The following is a 15,600-nucleotide window of genomic DNA, read 5'->3' on the forward strand; positions in this document are numbered from 1 at the left end:
TTTCCTTCTCGTTTGTCACGCCTGCGAGCGTTCCCAATTACCAATACTCACACCTCGGTTGGTTGATCGGAAATTAACCTGGTCGCGCTAGTTACCCATGGTTGGATCTTAAACCAATTTTCTGTTCCCTCCTTTGGTGGGAAGTTCTCCAGGCTGAGGCAACGGCAAGTATTGATCGGGAAAACAGTCGGACAGCTTGGCTATATCTGTAAGAGTGTGAGAAAGGGGGCAGTGCATTTTGAACATCGGCAACATTTCTAACTTCCTAGGCGGGTGGTGCCGTGGCAACCCTTACCCGTACAATTTTTCTTTGTCCTTTCCCTACCTAGTCAAAACGTCCAGTTACATTATTTAACGCGTCGTTTCTAGTCAATTTTTTTTTTTTGTCATTCAGTACTTGTCCAGTCTCTATGTCAGTCCATCCTCCCGTTGCTATGTTCTAAGGAGGAACAGTCATGTTTAAGTCTACGTCTTTTTTTTAAAAACTTTTATTTGTCCTAAGGACCATGCTCATATTCCCCTTTTCCCCCTCTCATCGGCGGTTCGGTCGTCGTCCATCCATACATCAGCCAGTGTTCCGACGTGACCTGCAGAAGGGAGGAAAAAGAAGGGGTGGGGGGCAACATTCAAAAACCTCATCAACGTGCAGTAATCCGGAAATGCTTTACCTACCACATACTCGACCTATTTTCACGTAGTGCATTTCCCTACCATCACGGCGTTTAAGCCCAGATGGACCAGAAAGGTCAGACAGATAATCATTGACGATCTGTGCGACATGAGCTACTTGGTCGTAACCCCTTTTGATCGGGTACAAGGGTGGCGGTCAGGTGGCATTTCTGTGGTGTCGTTTTAGGGCTTCTAAAGCACCTTTCCGGCTGCCTGTCACACATAGTGTGGCTGCTAAATATCGGGTCCTTTTTAACCTTTAGCCTTCATCATACTTTCTCGTTGCTCATAGTAGTAATACATTCAAAACTCATTAATGCAATCCGCTACAACTATGCTTTCGTTTCCAAAATACCTTTAATAAAGAGGGTTGACACATAAATACAGGCCTACAACCCGGTGGGCTAGCCACGGAGCAGATTGGAACTGTACATGGGAAGAACGAAGCTGGTGGCAGTTCATTGCATAAAGTGCGGCAGTGCAATAAAATCATATTAAACTCCCCTACAGAGCAAGCATGATGCATGTCAGTAATTCATCTTTAATACATTCATAAATACATCATCCAATGATCATTCATTACCTTAAATTACACCAATTCATTTTCCAACTCATAATCAGTACCCACCCTAAGTCAATTCATTGTCCAAGCACATGCTCAATATCCTTCATATCTACTTTCATTATCCAAAACGTTATATATATCTCGGGGCAAAAAGCTTGCGCAATCAGGGTGCAACAAAGTTCATTAAAAACATCTCATTTTGTGTCGGCGCCATTTTGGGTGGGGTCAGGCAAGTTCCAGCACAGTCAGAGTGTCTCTAGTCTCACATGGTTGGCTCAGACTTTCCGTTGGCAGTTCAAAAAGTCTCGTGCTATGTGGTTAACAGTCTAACAATATGGACCATGAGTCAAAGAGTGGGAAGGGCGGCAACAATTTTCCTACCGGGTCATTCTGGTGTTCCTCCGGAACTGAACAAGCCTGTGCCGTGGCGGCATCTTAGCCATTTCCGATCCGAGTCTGGTGCCGGCAGGAGTAGCACCGGTGTCGTGGTTCCCGGTGAAGGGGGCGGGGGCACCCATGCAGAGGGTCGGGGGCCCCCCGGCTCTTATAGAATCTTCAAGGTCGAGGAGAAACGATATGGAGCGTGTGCCCGTCCTGGGCAGAAGACCGCTTTTTGATGTTGACCCTCTTTAAGCAAAGAGTGTTGGGGTGTCGCTGGAAGCCTCCACCTGGAGGGAGGTGGGGGAGGGTCGTTCGCGCCACCTCCCCCTTCCAGCGACCCCGCGCCGTTCCCCGGCTCCATCGTTTTCGACATTGGCTGTGCCAGCCATTGATGATGGGGGGGGGGGGTGGTCGGCGGCTGAGGCAAGACAGCCCCCCCCTTCCCTTGGCGGCATGTGGCGGGACTACCTTCAACTCTCCAGGGAGCGTGGAATGTGGCGGGACTGCCTGCACCTATGCAGGCAGGCGGCGAATTTGGCATCTGGCGGGACTACTTGATTTGCCGCCGTTCTTGCCTTGGCTTCGGCTCTGGACCAGCAGGCGATGGCATGCGGCGAATTTGAAATGTGGCGGGACTACTTGATTCGCCGCCGTTCTCGCTTTGGCGTCGGCCTTTGGCAAAAGCCGGATCGGGTGAGAGAGAGGGGTGGTCGGCGGCCAAGGCAAGACAGCCCCCTCTCTCCCCGCGGCCTGCAGGGCGGCAGAAGGGAGAAGACGGAGAGGTCCTTGTCATCCTTTGGACCGCCTGCCCAACGTCATCTCCTCCTGACCGTGGCCAGGCGAGTCCCTCGTGCCTCCAGGCCTCGCCTTCCGGATGGGCGTAACCGCGGACCTGTTGCACTTCGGGAGCTTCCGGAACGGGGGTAGGTGCCTATCGAGTTGTTTCTATTTCATGTGACCGTTATTTGGGCGGGGCGGGCAATGAGGCAGACATGTTGGGAACAGGAACAGGCAGTGAAGCCTAGCTACCTCGTGGCTATGTTCTGATATCGAATCTTTTCGCCATTTTACATTTCTTATTACGAATTATTTCTAATGTTTCTTATTTTTGGTGAAGTCAAAAGCTCATCAGGGGGTTACTGACTTAGCCTGATTTCTTTTTATTTTTCTTTCTCTTCCTTAGCGTGTTTCGAGCTAAAGCTTTCTGTTAGTAGGGAACGGTGATCACTTCATATTTTTATGTGTCCTTTTCACTAGGGGGGGGTACATCTGGACGGACCAGACGAGTCCCCTCCAATAAATGGTCCGGGGTGGAACGAGATTATCGATCAAAAGGGGAACATATATTCCTTCATTAGGGTATCATCCTGGACAGACCGAGCGATGTACTTCCACTTACTAGGGTAGCCTCCTGGACGGACCAGTCGGTCTATTTCTATTAAATGGCCCATGAGTAGAGAGCATATGTCCTCCATAAGAGTAGTCTCCTGGGCGGACCATGCGAGCTACCCCACAATAACCAACCAGTGGGGAGTGGGTAGGACTGACGAATTCACAAAGGGGCATAACCTACCCTTTTCTACTTGCAAAGACTAGACAGAGTGTTTCTATTTCACGTTGTTTGCAAATAGAAAATACCTCAAACGAAACAATTCCTGGAACAACAATGTCCAGGCAACCAACCAATCAGTGGGGAGAAAAACAGGCATGACGGATTACAACGGGGACAAATGTCTGCATTAACTGCCCTTCGCTATCCAAAAAGGAAGACAGAATATTTCTACTCGTCTCAGTTTGTAGACAGGGAAGATCTCAAAGAGCAACAATCGATTATTAATCGACTTCAAACAATCAGTGGGGAGAAAAGTAGGCATGACGGATTACAACGGGGACAAAAGTCTGCATTACCTACCCTTCTCTATCTGCAAAGAGGGACGACGTTCCTATTCGCCGCTGTTTGCAAACAGAGAATGTCTCGTTCTCAAAAGAGAACCAATATGTCAAGTAGCCCTCAAAGCTAAATGAACCAATACCAACCAATACAATATCAGTATACAAATACCGATTTCAATACAATCAATCAATCAATCAGGTGGATAGAACCACCCTACCAATCAGGCGTAAAAACACCCTACTTAATCTTACCCGGACCGGACCATACGGACAGTTCTTCGACTCCCTCCTCCAGCGCCCGATCGTTCTCTTACTCCATGTAGCATTCCTGTGGGATTCCAGTCAGGACAATAGGTCACTCAAGAGAGGTCCGTTCAGAATTGGGGAAGTTCTGTCGATCGGCAGCCGGGCTAGGGCCCTCTCAAGGCAGGTATACTCCGATCATTTTAGACGTTCACTTCTTCGTCTGGATCTCTCTTACCGAACCCTATGTCACTGATGGACCCCGCGTTGGGACGCCAATTGTCGAAAGTGAGCCCATAATTCTATCAATGCCCAGGCTGCTGGCGCAAACCGCCTCTTAGTTTCTATTCCGAATAATTTACCAAATAAAGAGACGGGCGCTGGGAGCAGGAATCAAGAACAGAGTTTATTTCTCATGAGGAGAGCCAGTCATTTCGGACACGAAACACAGTGTCTTTCGGGAGGTGCTCTAACAAGTGAGCGTGAGACTCTGGCTTTTATACATTTGCAGAACATTTGATGATACAATCAGGTCAGTGTGTCGCAAAAGGAAGACATTCCTATAATCCTCGTGATGATCCTACTCCACATACGTTCACAATGGGGACCCTTGACCTGCTGATAAGAGGGAAGGGCGATCGTGCAACTGAGTGTGTCGTAGGATGTGTGCGCCTGATCATGGCCCAGGGGGTGGGGTGGCTAGGCATACAATAAGGGCAGTAAATGGTATCTCCTGGCTTAGGCGATGGCCTCGGACATGTGTGGTCAGCCGAACTCGGGGGAAGGGGTCATCAAAGGAGTGGTATTCATGCCTGCGTGGACAATCGAGCGCGGAGGGAGGGCTCGTCAATAGAGGGGCATTCATGGAAGGGAAGGAGGTGCTGGTCAGGCGCGGCCGTGACTCTCAAGGACAGGGCTTTGCGAAAGAAGAGGGTTTATGACTTGCTCATATGAGGAGAAGGAGGGGGGGGGGGTCAGGGTGCATGCAGGGCCAGAGTCGCGCAGAGAGAGAGAGAGAGAGAGAGAGAGAGAGAGATCTTATGACCTGTACATGAGAGAACAGGGGCAGTCTGATACAACTGGGGGGCTATGTCAGCTGAGGCGAAGGATGCCTCTTCAAGAGGGAAATGGGGGGGGGGGGTGCCTGGGTCAAGCAGGAGGGTTGCCTTTCATAGCAGGGTCGCGCAGAGTGCTGGGTTTCATGGTCTATGTATGTGAGAGTGGGAGAGGGGGGGGTGCTCAAATGCGCGCAGGAGGGAAGCCAGTGATTCTAATGAGTGGGCAAGAGGCCAAGGTGCCTAAAATGGCTATCATGTACACATGGGTACAGGCCTTTGCGGGCTGAGGGATGCAGTCAATGCTTTACAATATTCATGGTGCGTGCAGGGAGGGGAGTGGGAAAAGGGAAATGAACGTTGCTTATGTACATCAATACTTCTTATTTTCTACACGCCCACTGCAACCCCTCGCTCTCCGGAGAGAAGAGAGAACAGAGGGAGACAACGAGGGACCCCCACACCGCACCCGAATGAGAGGGGAGGGGGAGAGCAGCAAGGAAAGAAGAACCCGACCACAAGCATAGTGTGCTGGAGTGTGGCCCGCATCCTGGCCCAGCTGCCGCCCCCCCTCTACGTTCCATCCATTCAATGTATATTGGCATATATAGTCTCTCACTAGTCTACGTATCAACCACATCTTTGCACATAATGTGCAAAGATGCCTCGAAACATAGCAATCACCTGAAGCTGATTAAAGGATAGCGGTACAGCCCAGAGTTTAAAGTATACTGCAATTCCCTTCAGCACACACATTCATGCACATAAAACTCTTGATGGCAGGTATGTCCCCGCGCGGTCCCAGTGCCCACCCTGCACAACACCCTCAAAGGGCTCCCACTCCAAACAAAGAGCACGCCCAACCTCCCTAACCAAGGCCTCAGTCAGCGTCTCTGTGCCAAGTGCTGCATAAAACGGGCACCCCGATTACCCCCACACCACATGCCCACCAAGCCCAAATTTGCACCCATGAGTGAAGCACTCCTGCAGTCCGCCGACAGCGGCCTCCTGCACACTCTGCAGCGCAGAGTCTGACACCTGCACCAGGGGGCGCACCAGCCGTCTCCGCAGCTGCGGCCCCCGGAGTGCTCCCACGCCTGGGTCCGTCCGCTGGGAGCTGCGCAGTGTGGGGGGCCTCCCAAACGGCAACCCTTAGGCTTAGGGGAACTGGTGCGACATTTGCCCGCATTCTCCGCCCTCGGGAACCCAAATGCTCTCACCCGCAGACCCATAAGCGGCCACTGGCCACAGCAAACACACCTCCCACAGCCACTGCTCCTGCGCACTGTCGCCTCCCAACCGCATCGGCAGCTCCACGCATAAACCACCCCCGCTGATCTGGAAAGCCACACCCTGTGTTACTGAGAACCCCATCCATGCATCTGCAACCCTCAACTGAGCCACCAACCACTCAAAACCGGCTCCCCTTCCCGAGTGTCCTTCCCCGCGTCCCAGCCTTCCCGTGTACCCGCCATTCTTAAACTTCGCACCCAACTCCCCAATGATCGCCCTCATCCCCTCTGCCAAGTGTGTGTGTGTGTGTGTCTCTGTGTGTGTGTGTCTGTGTGTGTGTATGTGTCCATGTGTGTGTGTGTGTCTCTGTCAGTGTGTGTCTCTGTGTGTGTGTGTGTCTGTGTGTGTGTGGCTGTGTGTGTGTGGCTCTGTGTGTGTGTGGCTCTGTGTGTGTGTGTGTGAGATATGAGCTGGAAACCCACACCCCACAACCCACACCTGCAGTGCGAGAGACAGCAGTGTGTACGAGAGACAGCAGTGTGAGAGACAGCAGTGTGTGTGTTCTAGGGAGAGACAGCAGTGTGAGAGAGAGAGACAGCAGTGTGAGACCTTTTATTTATGTTTTGGTTTTTGAAACATAAATAAAACGCATTGTTATTTGCAATGTCAATAGCTCAAACATGCGTAAATACGCGACCTATTGCATTGAAAATGCAATAGGTCTCGCATTTGCGCGAGATTAAGCTATTGGCATTGTAAATGACAATGCCATTTATTTATCTGTTTTCAAAACCAACACAGAAATAAAAAGTTTGTCATTTACAATGCCAATAGCTCTAACTTTTGCAAAGGCGAGACCGTTGCATTGTAAATGCTTGTTAATCTTAGTTCTCAGCTTGCCGGATCTGTTTGTAGACACGGACGGACGGTTTTCTTGGGATTGGTAAAAAAATGTGTGGGTTCTACATAGGAGAGGTGTTTCTGGACCAGTAAAAGTTTTGTGAGGCTGTTTGAGTGGGTTTTTTCTGTCTCAGAAAATTGCAGAAATAGGCAGTACTCACTCATTCGAGCTTTTTTCCACCAGTTGAAAGAGGAGGGCCTGAAGTCAGATTCTTGGTTTAGACAATGCAATCGAGTGAACAGCTGCTGGAAGAGGCCTGGCTTGCTGTGCAGTCCAGTCCGTTAGTCAGCAGTGAGACGAGCGCGTGGGCCGCTAGACTCCTGGAGTAGCCATTTACTAGGGCCTTGTTGTATAGGTGGCTCAATTTTGTAACAGAAAATGTCAGTGTGTAGTGCAGATTTTACCTTAATTATTGCATTACCGATGATTGGGCATCTCTTTGTCGAATATCAAGGCAAAGACACACAGTTATAAATGTGTGAGAGTTTATCAGCAGTAAATATTTCTCTTCTTTTGAGTCAGCAGAGGTGTCAGGGCGCAGGTCTAATCCCGGCTTTCCTACTAGAGGACATCCTTTGATCTTGGTCAGATCCCCGCATCCCCTACCTCCCATCATGTGGCGCACTTATCAAAGGTTAAACCAGTTACTTGTAATCAAGCAGATTTCAGTTCACACACTTCGTCCTCTTCCAGAGGGAATCCATTCATTGCCTTTCCCCTTTTCGTATTCATCTTTCCTTTCCCGTGGGTTAGCCTACATGTATGCCCCTAGATTTAGATCTACTTGTCGTTCCCTCTACCTGTATAGTCGCTTGTCTTTGCTTTTCTTATTATTGTTTATGGCTATTGCACAGGGACAAATACGTTTTAGTCCTTCTCCGTTTGTTTTAAGCAGGTTATAAGATCTGGCATGTGCTCAAGTTTTGTATTTGCATTTTGTTTTTCAAGCCCCCCCATTGCTCGTGCTGCATCAACGCACTATAACAAGCATTTGCAATGCGATAGGTCTCGCATTTACGAGAGTTTCAGCTATTGGCATTCTAAATGATAATGCCTTTTATTTATGTTTTGGTTTTTAAAACCTACATAAAAGTCATTGTTATTTTAAATGCCAATAGCTTGAAATCGCGTAAATGCGAGACCTATTGAATTGCATTTTTTTTTTTAAATGTATTTCAGCTTGAAAACATACTTTGTTTCTTCTCTTGTAATCATAAACAATATATACTAGGCAACTTTACAAGATACACACAATAAAACAAATTTAGAACATATAGAATATAAGCGAAGAGAAAGAAAAAAAGGCATCAACCAATACATAACTCAATTATACAACCAATTTGTAAATGAAGCGCATATCTTCGTTCCCCTCTCTCGCCTCCCCCTCCCTCCCCTTTGAAATACTACAGATTCCAAATTGTACAGAGCAAGAATCCTTGCCCTCCAATTAATAAACGTTGGGGGACTAGGACTGATCCACTCCTCATGGGAACAGTCCAGCCCGAACTGCCAAGCCATGCCCTCCCTGGCCGGAAACAAGCTTCCGGGGACTGGTTTCTGGCATTCCAGCCGTCTTCAGCCCGGCTTGCTTGAATCCAGTGGCAAAGTGAGCAAGGGACTCACATCTGAGCATACCCAGGGAAGACATGGCTTGGCAGTTCGGGCTGGACTGTTCCCATGAGGCACAGGGTTAGACTGATTTGCATATAGCCATGTCTGAACTGGGGTGGCAGAGTGGGCTAAAGAACGGTGATGGATTAAACCCAGATCTTTTGACTGGGTGTGACTTTTTGAGTGATTCAGATAATCCGTCCATCACCACCCCCTTTTGTACCGCTTTTGGCCGCCATAAGTGTGGCAGGGTATGCTCAGACGTGAGTCCCTTGCTCACTTTGCCACTGGATTCAAGCAAGCCGGGCTGAGGACGGCTGGAATGCCAGAAACCGGTCCTCGGAAGCTTGTTTCCAGTCCAGGGAAGACATGGCTTGGCAGTTTGGGCTGGACTGTTCCCATGAGGCACAGGGTCAGACTGATTTGCATATAGCCATGTCTGAACTGGGGTGGCAGAGTGGGCTAAAGAACGGTGATGGATTAAACCCAGATCTTTTGACTGGGTGTGAGTTTTTGATTGATTCAGATGCTCCGTCCATCACCACCCCCTTTTGTACCGCTTTTGGCCGCCACACGGCAGGGTATGCTCAGACGTGAGTCCCTTGCTCACTTTGCCACTGGATTCAAGCAAGCCGGGCTGAGGACGGCTGGAATGCCAGAAACCGGTCCTCTGAAGCTTGTTTCCGGTCCAGGGAAGACATGGCTTGGCAGTTCGGGCTGGACTGTTCCCATGATGCACAGGGTCAGACTGATTTGCATATAGCCATGTCTGAACTGGGGTGGCAGAGTGGGCTAAAGAACGGTGATGGATTAAACCCAGATCTTTTGACTGGGTGTGAGTTTTTGATTGATTCAGATGCTCCGTCCATCACCACCCCATTTTGTACCGCTTTTGGCCTCCATAAGTGTGGTAGGGTATGCTCAGACGTGAGTCCCTTGCTCACTTTGCCACAGGATTCAAGCAAGCCGGGCTGAAGACGGCTGGAATGCCAGAAACCGGTCCTCGGAAGCTTGTTTCCGGTCCAGGGAAGACATGGCTTGGCAGTTTGGGCTGGACTGTTCCCATGAGGCACAGGGTCAGACTGATTTGCATATAGCCATGTCTGAACTGGGGTGGCAGAGTGGGCTAAAGAACGGTGATGGATTAAACCCAGATCTTTTGACTGGGTGTGACTTTTTGATTGATTCAGATGCTCCGTCCATCACCACCCCCTTTTGTACCACAGCACCATTAGAGCTGCCCCCTGTAGTGTTCTTAGGGGTGATTGGAACAGTTAAAATGGCAGAAATAACTGTAGATGTGTTCGCCTACCAGCACTTGAGGCTGAAGAGTCCAGCTCCATAGGGATGGGGGCGCCTGTGGGGGGACCTGCAGAGATAAAAGGAGCAGGGGTCTGATTAGTTTTAGCTATAGAGCTTCCACGGGTCTTGAACATTGCAGGCACCAGAGAAGGGGGAGGCTTAGCGTTCTTTAGAGCCTTGCTGGTTGCTTCAGGCTGTGTCTTTTTCATACACACCGCCTGCGGTGATGTCAGCGCTGCCGTTGCTGAAGAGATTACCCCCTTGCTTGTAGCCCTTGGAGGGTTTTTCTGAAGACTCTGGTTTTTTGGCGGCATCGCGGTAGTCCCTTAAAAGCGCTGGGGAGATTTCTGCAGTTGCAGCCACTGGCAAGTACCTAACGGGTAAAAACCAGCACAGCCCCTCGTTGCTAGCATCCAAGTCAACACTAGATTTTGAGAAAGAAGAAGTCGTCGAATCATCCCTTTTTTCCGTGCCGGCTTGGAAAACACGTCCTGAGCCCTTCTCGCAGCCCACACGCTGAATGAATCAAACTCGGCAGAACATCGAGGAGAGCGTTTGCCGAGACCAGCTCACTCGACCAGCGTACGGGCCGCCATCTTGCCGAAACTGAGCGTTGTAATCCTGATGCATTGCAAATGCTTGTTTTGTTAGACACAGGGAAATCAAGGGGCAGATGTATCAACATCCAGATTTGCGAATCTCAAATAGCGATTTTTTAGAAATCGCTATTTGAGATTTGCAAATTGGTATTATGTAGAAATTCACATTTTTTTGCGATTTCTTAAAATTCCTAAATTGCCATTAGCAAATTGTGAATCGCAATTAAGGAATAATTTCCCATTCATTTCTATGGGCCAGGAGGCCCTTAGGAATGAATGTGAAGTTATTCTCAATTTGCGAATCGCAATTTGAGAATCGAAAATTGAGAATAATTTCAAGGGTGCAAGGGTGTCATAAGGACACCCTGGTGCACCCCTGAAAATTCACATGTGTGTGCATATGGTGCACATACATGTGCGCCACATGGCACCTTCACAAATGCAAAATAGTGCTTTTGTGAAAGAAATCGCAAAGTACCACCAACTTGAAGTTGGTGGTAATTTGCGATTTCTTAATGAGAAGTCGCACAACTTGGGTGCTTCATACATTGTATTTAAGGAATCGCAAAAGTTGCGATTCCTTAAATGCAATCGCAAAATAAGGAATCGCAAATTTGCGATTCCTTATTTTGCACTCAAATTTGCTACATACGTGCCATTTAGCGAAAATGAGTTCGCAAACACTGAAATTCTGCAAATTTCGGCGTTTGCGAACCCATTTGAGCTTCATACATAGGGCCCCAAGTGATTTGCCCAGAATCATAGGATGTTGATCGTCCTTGCTGAGATTCGAACCTGATTCACCAGGTTCAAAGTCGACTGCTTTAGCCATAATGCTACATCCTCTTCTCCCATCTCATAGACTTCTCTTTGCAAGCTCCCAGCTGAGACCTGTAAAATGAATACTTCCTGATGTTAAGGATCACTGACGAAGAACTGCTGTGTTCCTTCATAGCAACGTATTGGGGAATAATGAAGGTTCTGTGACTTCTGCACAGAGTTAAAGGGTTATGCGGTAAACATATATCACGAGGAAATGAGGGATACTGCTTTGCAAAAGAAAACAGATGAAAGAATCCCAAAGGCTACTAGGCTAGAGGACTGTATACAGATGGTCAGAGCCACGTGTGATGAAAACGATTTCCTAATCACACAGAGATTGTTATTTAAGGCAAAATATTACGTCATTTTGCTAATTGCATCGCAGGCGGTCCATGCACTTATGCTCCAGAAATTAAGACAATATGAGGCAGGGGAGACAGCCAGGTGGCTGCTAACTGCAAAATTGCACCAAAGAAAATTGCAGTATACTACAGGTACAGTACTTGGCAAGTAGAGACTACTTCTGATGTGCCCAACTGAGACTGTGCCTGAATTTGTCTTTTTCTTTCAGTGATCTAAAGCCAGGGGCGTAGCATCATGGGCTTGTACATTCTTGGCTTGGTAGTTGGGTGTGGGGGCTCTGAATCTGGTCTGCTATGTCTGTGTCAGGGTTTTTGTCATCCTGATTCTTCTAAGAGATTTACATTTTTTCATTTTGTGGCTCATGAGCTTAAATATATTTAGGCCCAAATTAACAAAGATTTCGCATTAGGATTGCATCACTTTTTAGATGCATCCCTTGCATAAAATTATTTTTGGTATTTACAAAGCCATGCAAATGTTGATTTACGTGCGTGGCTTAATAAGAACAAGCATTTACAATGCAACGGTCTCGCCTTTGCCAAAGTTAGAGCTATTGGCATTGTAAATGACAACATTTTTATTTATGTGTTGGTTTTGAAAACAGATAAATAAATGGCATTGTCATTTACAAAGTCAATAGCTTAATCTCTTGCAAATGCAAGACCTATTGCATTTGCACCCACACACACACCCACACACACATAGACTCACACACACACAGAGCCCCCCCACACAGAGCCTCCTCACACAGCGCCTGTGAGAAGTTGGCCTGATATATGATGTTTCCAATTCTGGAACCACCTTGTATCAGTCCAAACAATCCCTTATGGTGTCTGGTTGTAAGTCAACCTTATAGACAAGCTATCTTAATGGTAGCATAGACTAAGCAGCCTTAAAGGCTAAACTCAAGAGGTCGTGTTAAGCGAGCTGTTTTACCAATCACAATCCTGTAATACCAAATGAAAGGACACCACACAAGTATATATTATAAAAATATATGTGTTTATTTCTAAAATAATCCCCAGTACTCTTTATGAGCAAAGGGGCACAAGCGTTAAATCAAAAGCACAGTATAACATATGAAAGTTGCACAATTATGGATGAGGGCGGGTGGCCACTCAAACCATATATTAAGAAAGTGGTATAAGAGATACCAATCGAACAGTGGTTAGGCCTAGGGCCTAGGGAATCGCTCGGAGCAGTCGGGACAAGCAATGCTGAAGTCGGGAAAAGCCCGCGGGATTCAGGTGCAGCGCTTAAAGCACAAGCATGCACCAATGTTAAGTCAATGGTGCGTAAAAGTTACACAAATAGAGTTTAAGGATACTTCCGCTGAACCTAGAAGGACCAAACTTTAGACACGCCCCCAAAGGTATGTACCAGTGTGGGAACACCGGCATTGCTGAGTTACCTCACCCACAGGAAGCGGGTGCATAGGGTCGAAATGGCGTCGGGTTTCGTCACGCAGGTTGTTGGTGCTTGAAGCTGAAGATGCTGCAGGCGATGTGAAGGAGAAGTGTCCGGTGTGATCCAAGGGTGGATCAGAGTAGAAAAGTACCTGAAAGCAGAGGGGACAGAGTCTGGGTCACTCAGCAGTGACCAGGGTGGAACCAGGACGGATCCAGGCAATGTCGGGCGCAATCAGGTGGTTGTTGAGGAGCTTCTCTCCGCTGCCACGTGGGCTCTGGAGCATCTGCGATGTCCAGGCGCGGGTCACGAGCTGTCTAACGCAGGTTCTCACCGTCGGCGATGTCGGCTTCAAGATCGGAGCAAACAACACTTGGCAAGAGCAATCCACGCAGGACTGGAAGATTGCTTCTCACTCGGACCAGGAGGGTCAGAGCGAGTGCTCCTTTTCAGAGGAGCGGGTGCAAGTCTGGAGCAACAAGAATCATAAGTTGTATTTAGGTTTTCGCTGGCACAAGGGCCACAAGCCAGCTGGCAAGTGACCGAGCCAATGCGTCGAGCCAAAGAAAGCAGAAGGGCCCCACGCAGCACTCGTCAAGTGTAGAGGGGTGAGCTTCGGTGCAAGAGTGGCTCAGAGTTGGGGCTTCTCAAACTCCAGTGTACAGCTTCGAGGGTTACTCGTGGGCTGCACAGTTAGCATCTCGTGGTCTTTTCAAGATGGCGTGCCCCACGCTTCCGGTCGCCTCCACGGGTCTCAGCTCTGCAGGGACTCTGGATCGGGCTGTAAGAAGGCAGGCAAGCTTAATCTCGTCAATCTCTGTTGCTTGAGTTCCGGCAGGAACTGCAACAAAGCAGACGTTGAGGTGCTGGATATTGCCTGTTTGCACAGGGTGGTCACTCCTTGACCACAAGGGAGATTCTTCAGTCTTCTACATTGAGTAGGATGTCGAAGGGTCCAGAGTTTCATTTCAAATGTTTCATCAGGATAATCTGAGTGAGTTGGCACTGCTCCCATTCTTATACCAATCTAGGGGCTGGATTACCTGCTAGGTCCCCTCCTATGGTGGGACCCAGGAAGGGGGTGGATACACCCCTTTCCTTTGATCCAGGCCGCGCTGGTACAGGGGCTGGTGTGCCCCAGAACCGGTTTGGCCGGATTATGCAAGGGGCAGCCTTGTGCTCCCCAGGCAGTGTCTGGTTTCTTACAAACCTCCCTGCTACAATCCACTATCTCCTGTCTGGGGTGGTGTGACACCTCCCTGTGACAGGAAAGCCTTTGTCCAGGCCTCCTGTGCTGAGTTTCGGTCGGCAGCAGGAGGTCAGACTTGTGTCTGTGGCAGAAGCATCTTTTAAAATCAACCGCGTTTTAGCAAAGTAACATGTCGTCTCCCTCTCGAGGGGTGGAATGCTACCCCCGTCGCCAGGAGTGGCGAGGGGGTAGTATTCAAAATCATATGACACCTTACACGACATGTTTTGATAAAGCCAAACCAAAGTTAACATATAACCGCGAGGATTATAATGCATTTAATAGTATATGGTATGGCATTATCCCGGAACAGCTTAGGGAATTGGTCCCGACAGCTGCAGACAGGCTCAGCTCATGCTAGAGCACCATCTCACATAAAACCAAGCACTCTGCCTCCAGGATTGTTAAGGCCTGCCATAGGAGTGACTGATAGGTATATATGTGTCCAGTTAGGTTTAGATATAGGCATACTATATCTAAGCAAGGGGTGATTACACCACCTTTCCCCAGCTGAGTGATCAGCCAGTTGTGTCAATTTTGGATAGCCAGCCAGGGGTGGCAAAAGATATGCTGCAGCCCCTGGTAGGCCTTGGATGCCCCTATGCCCTGGGCACCTATAGTGCTCTGTACGGGGACTGATAAGGTGACCCAAGCCAATTTAGTTATGCACCTAGGGTACATGGAATCAATTTTACAGAGAGAGCAGATAGCCTGGGGCCCTGATTAGCAGGGAACCAGGCCAACTAAGTCGAAAACCAGCTAAACACAAGGCAAAAAATCTGGGGAAACCATAGTCAGGTAGCCACCTTCCTACAGCGCCCCACACACACAGCGCCCCCAACACACAAAATGTAAAATTCCAGCCAATGGGAAGAAAAAGAGAGAGAAAGAAACGAAAAAACACACCCCTCAATCCCAAAAAGACAGGGCTTGAACTGAGTGATTCCCCTCTCCTTCAATGGCTGGCCTCCGTTTAGGAAGCCAGCCAATGGAGAAGAGGGGAGGGTTCAAGCCCCACTCTCTGAAAAATCAGTTTTCTCCCAACGAGAGTTGCGCAAGCGCAGCCTTCGTTAGGCGAAACCTAAAAAGTAATTAAACGCAGAGCATAGCGCTGATTTGCATTACCTTGCTTCAGGTAGGCGTAAAATGGTTGGCATATAGGGAGTTCCAGTGCATCCATCCATGGATTTTGACAGAAACCCCTATTGACAAAGAATTCTAGACATGGGTTTGCAATAAAATGGTGCATCTGCTTGAGGCTTGCTTAAGGAGGAGACATATATTAATTTCTCCTTGTTATTCCTTCT

The sequence above is a fragment of the Lissotriton vulgaris genome, chromosome 10 (genome assembly GCF_964263255.1).
Source record: "Lissotriton vulgaris chromosome 10, aLisVul1.2, whole genome shotgun sequence".
In the NCBI taxonomy this organism is placed as follows: Eukaryota; Metazoa; Chordata; class Amphibia; order Caudata; family Salamandridae; genus Lissotriton; species Lissotriton vulgaris.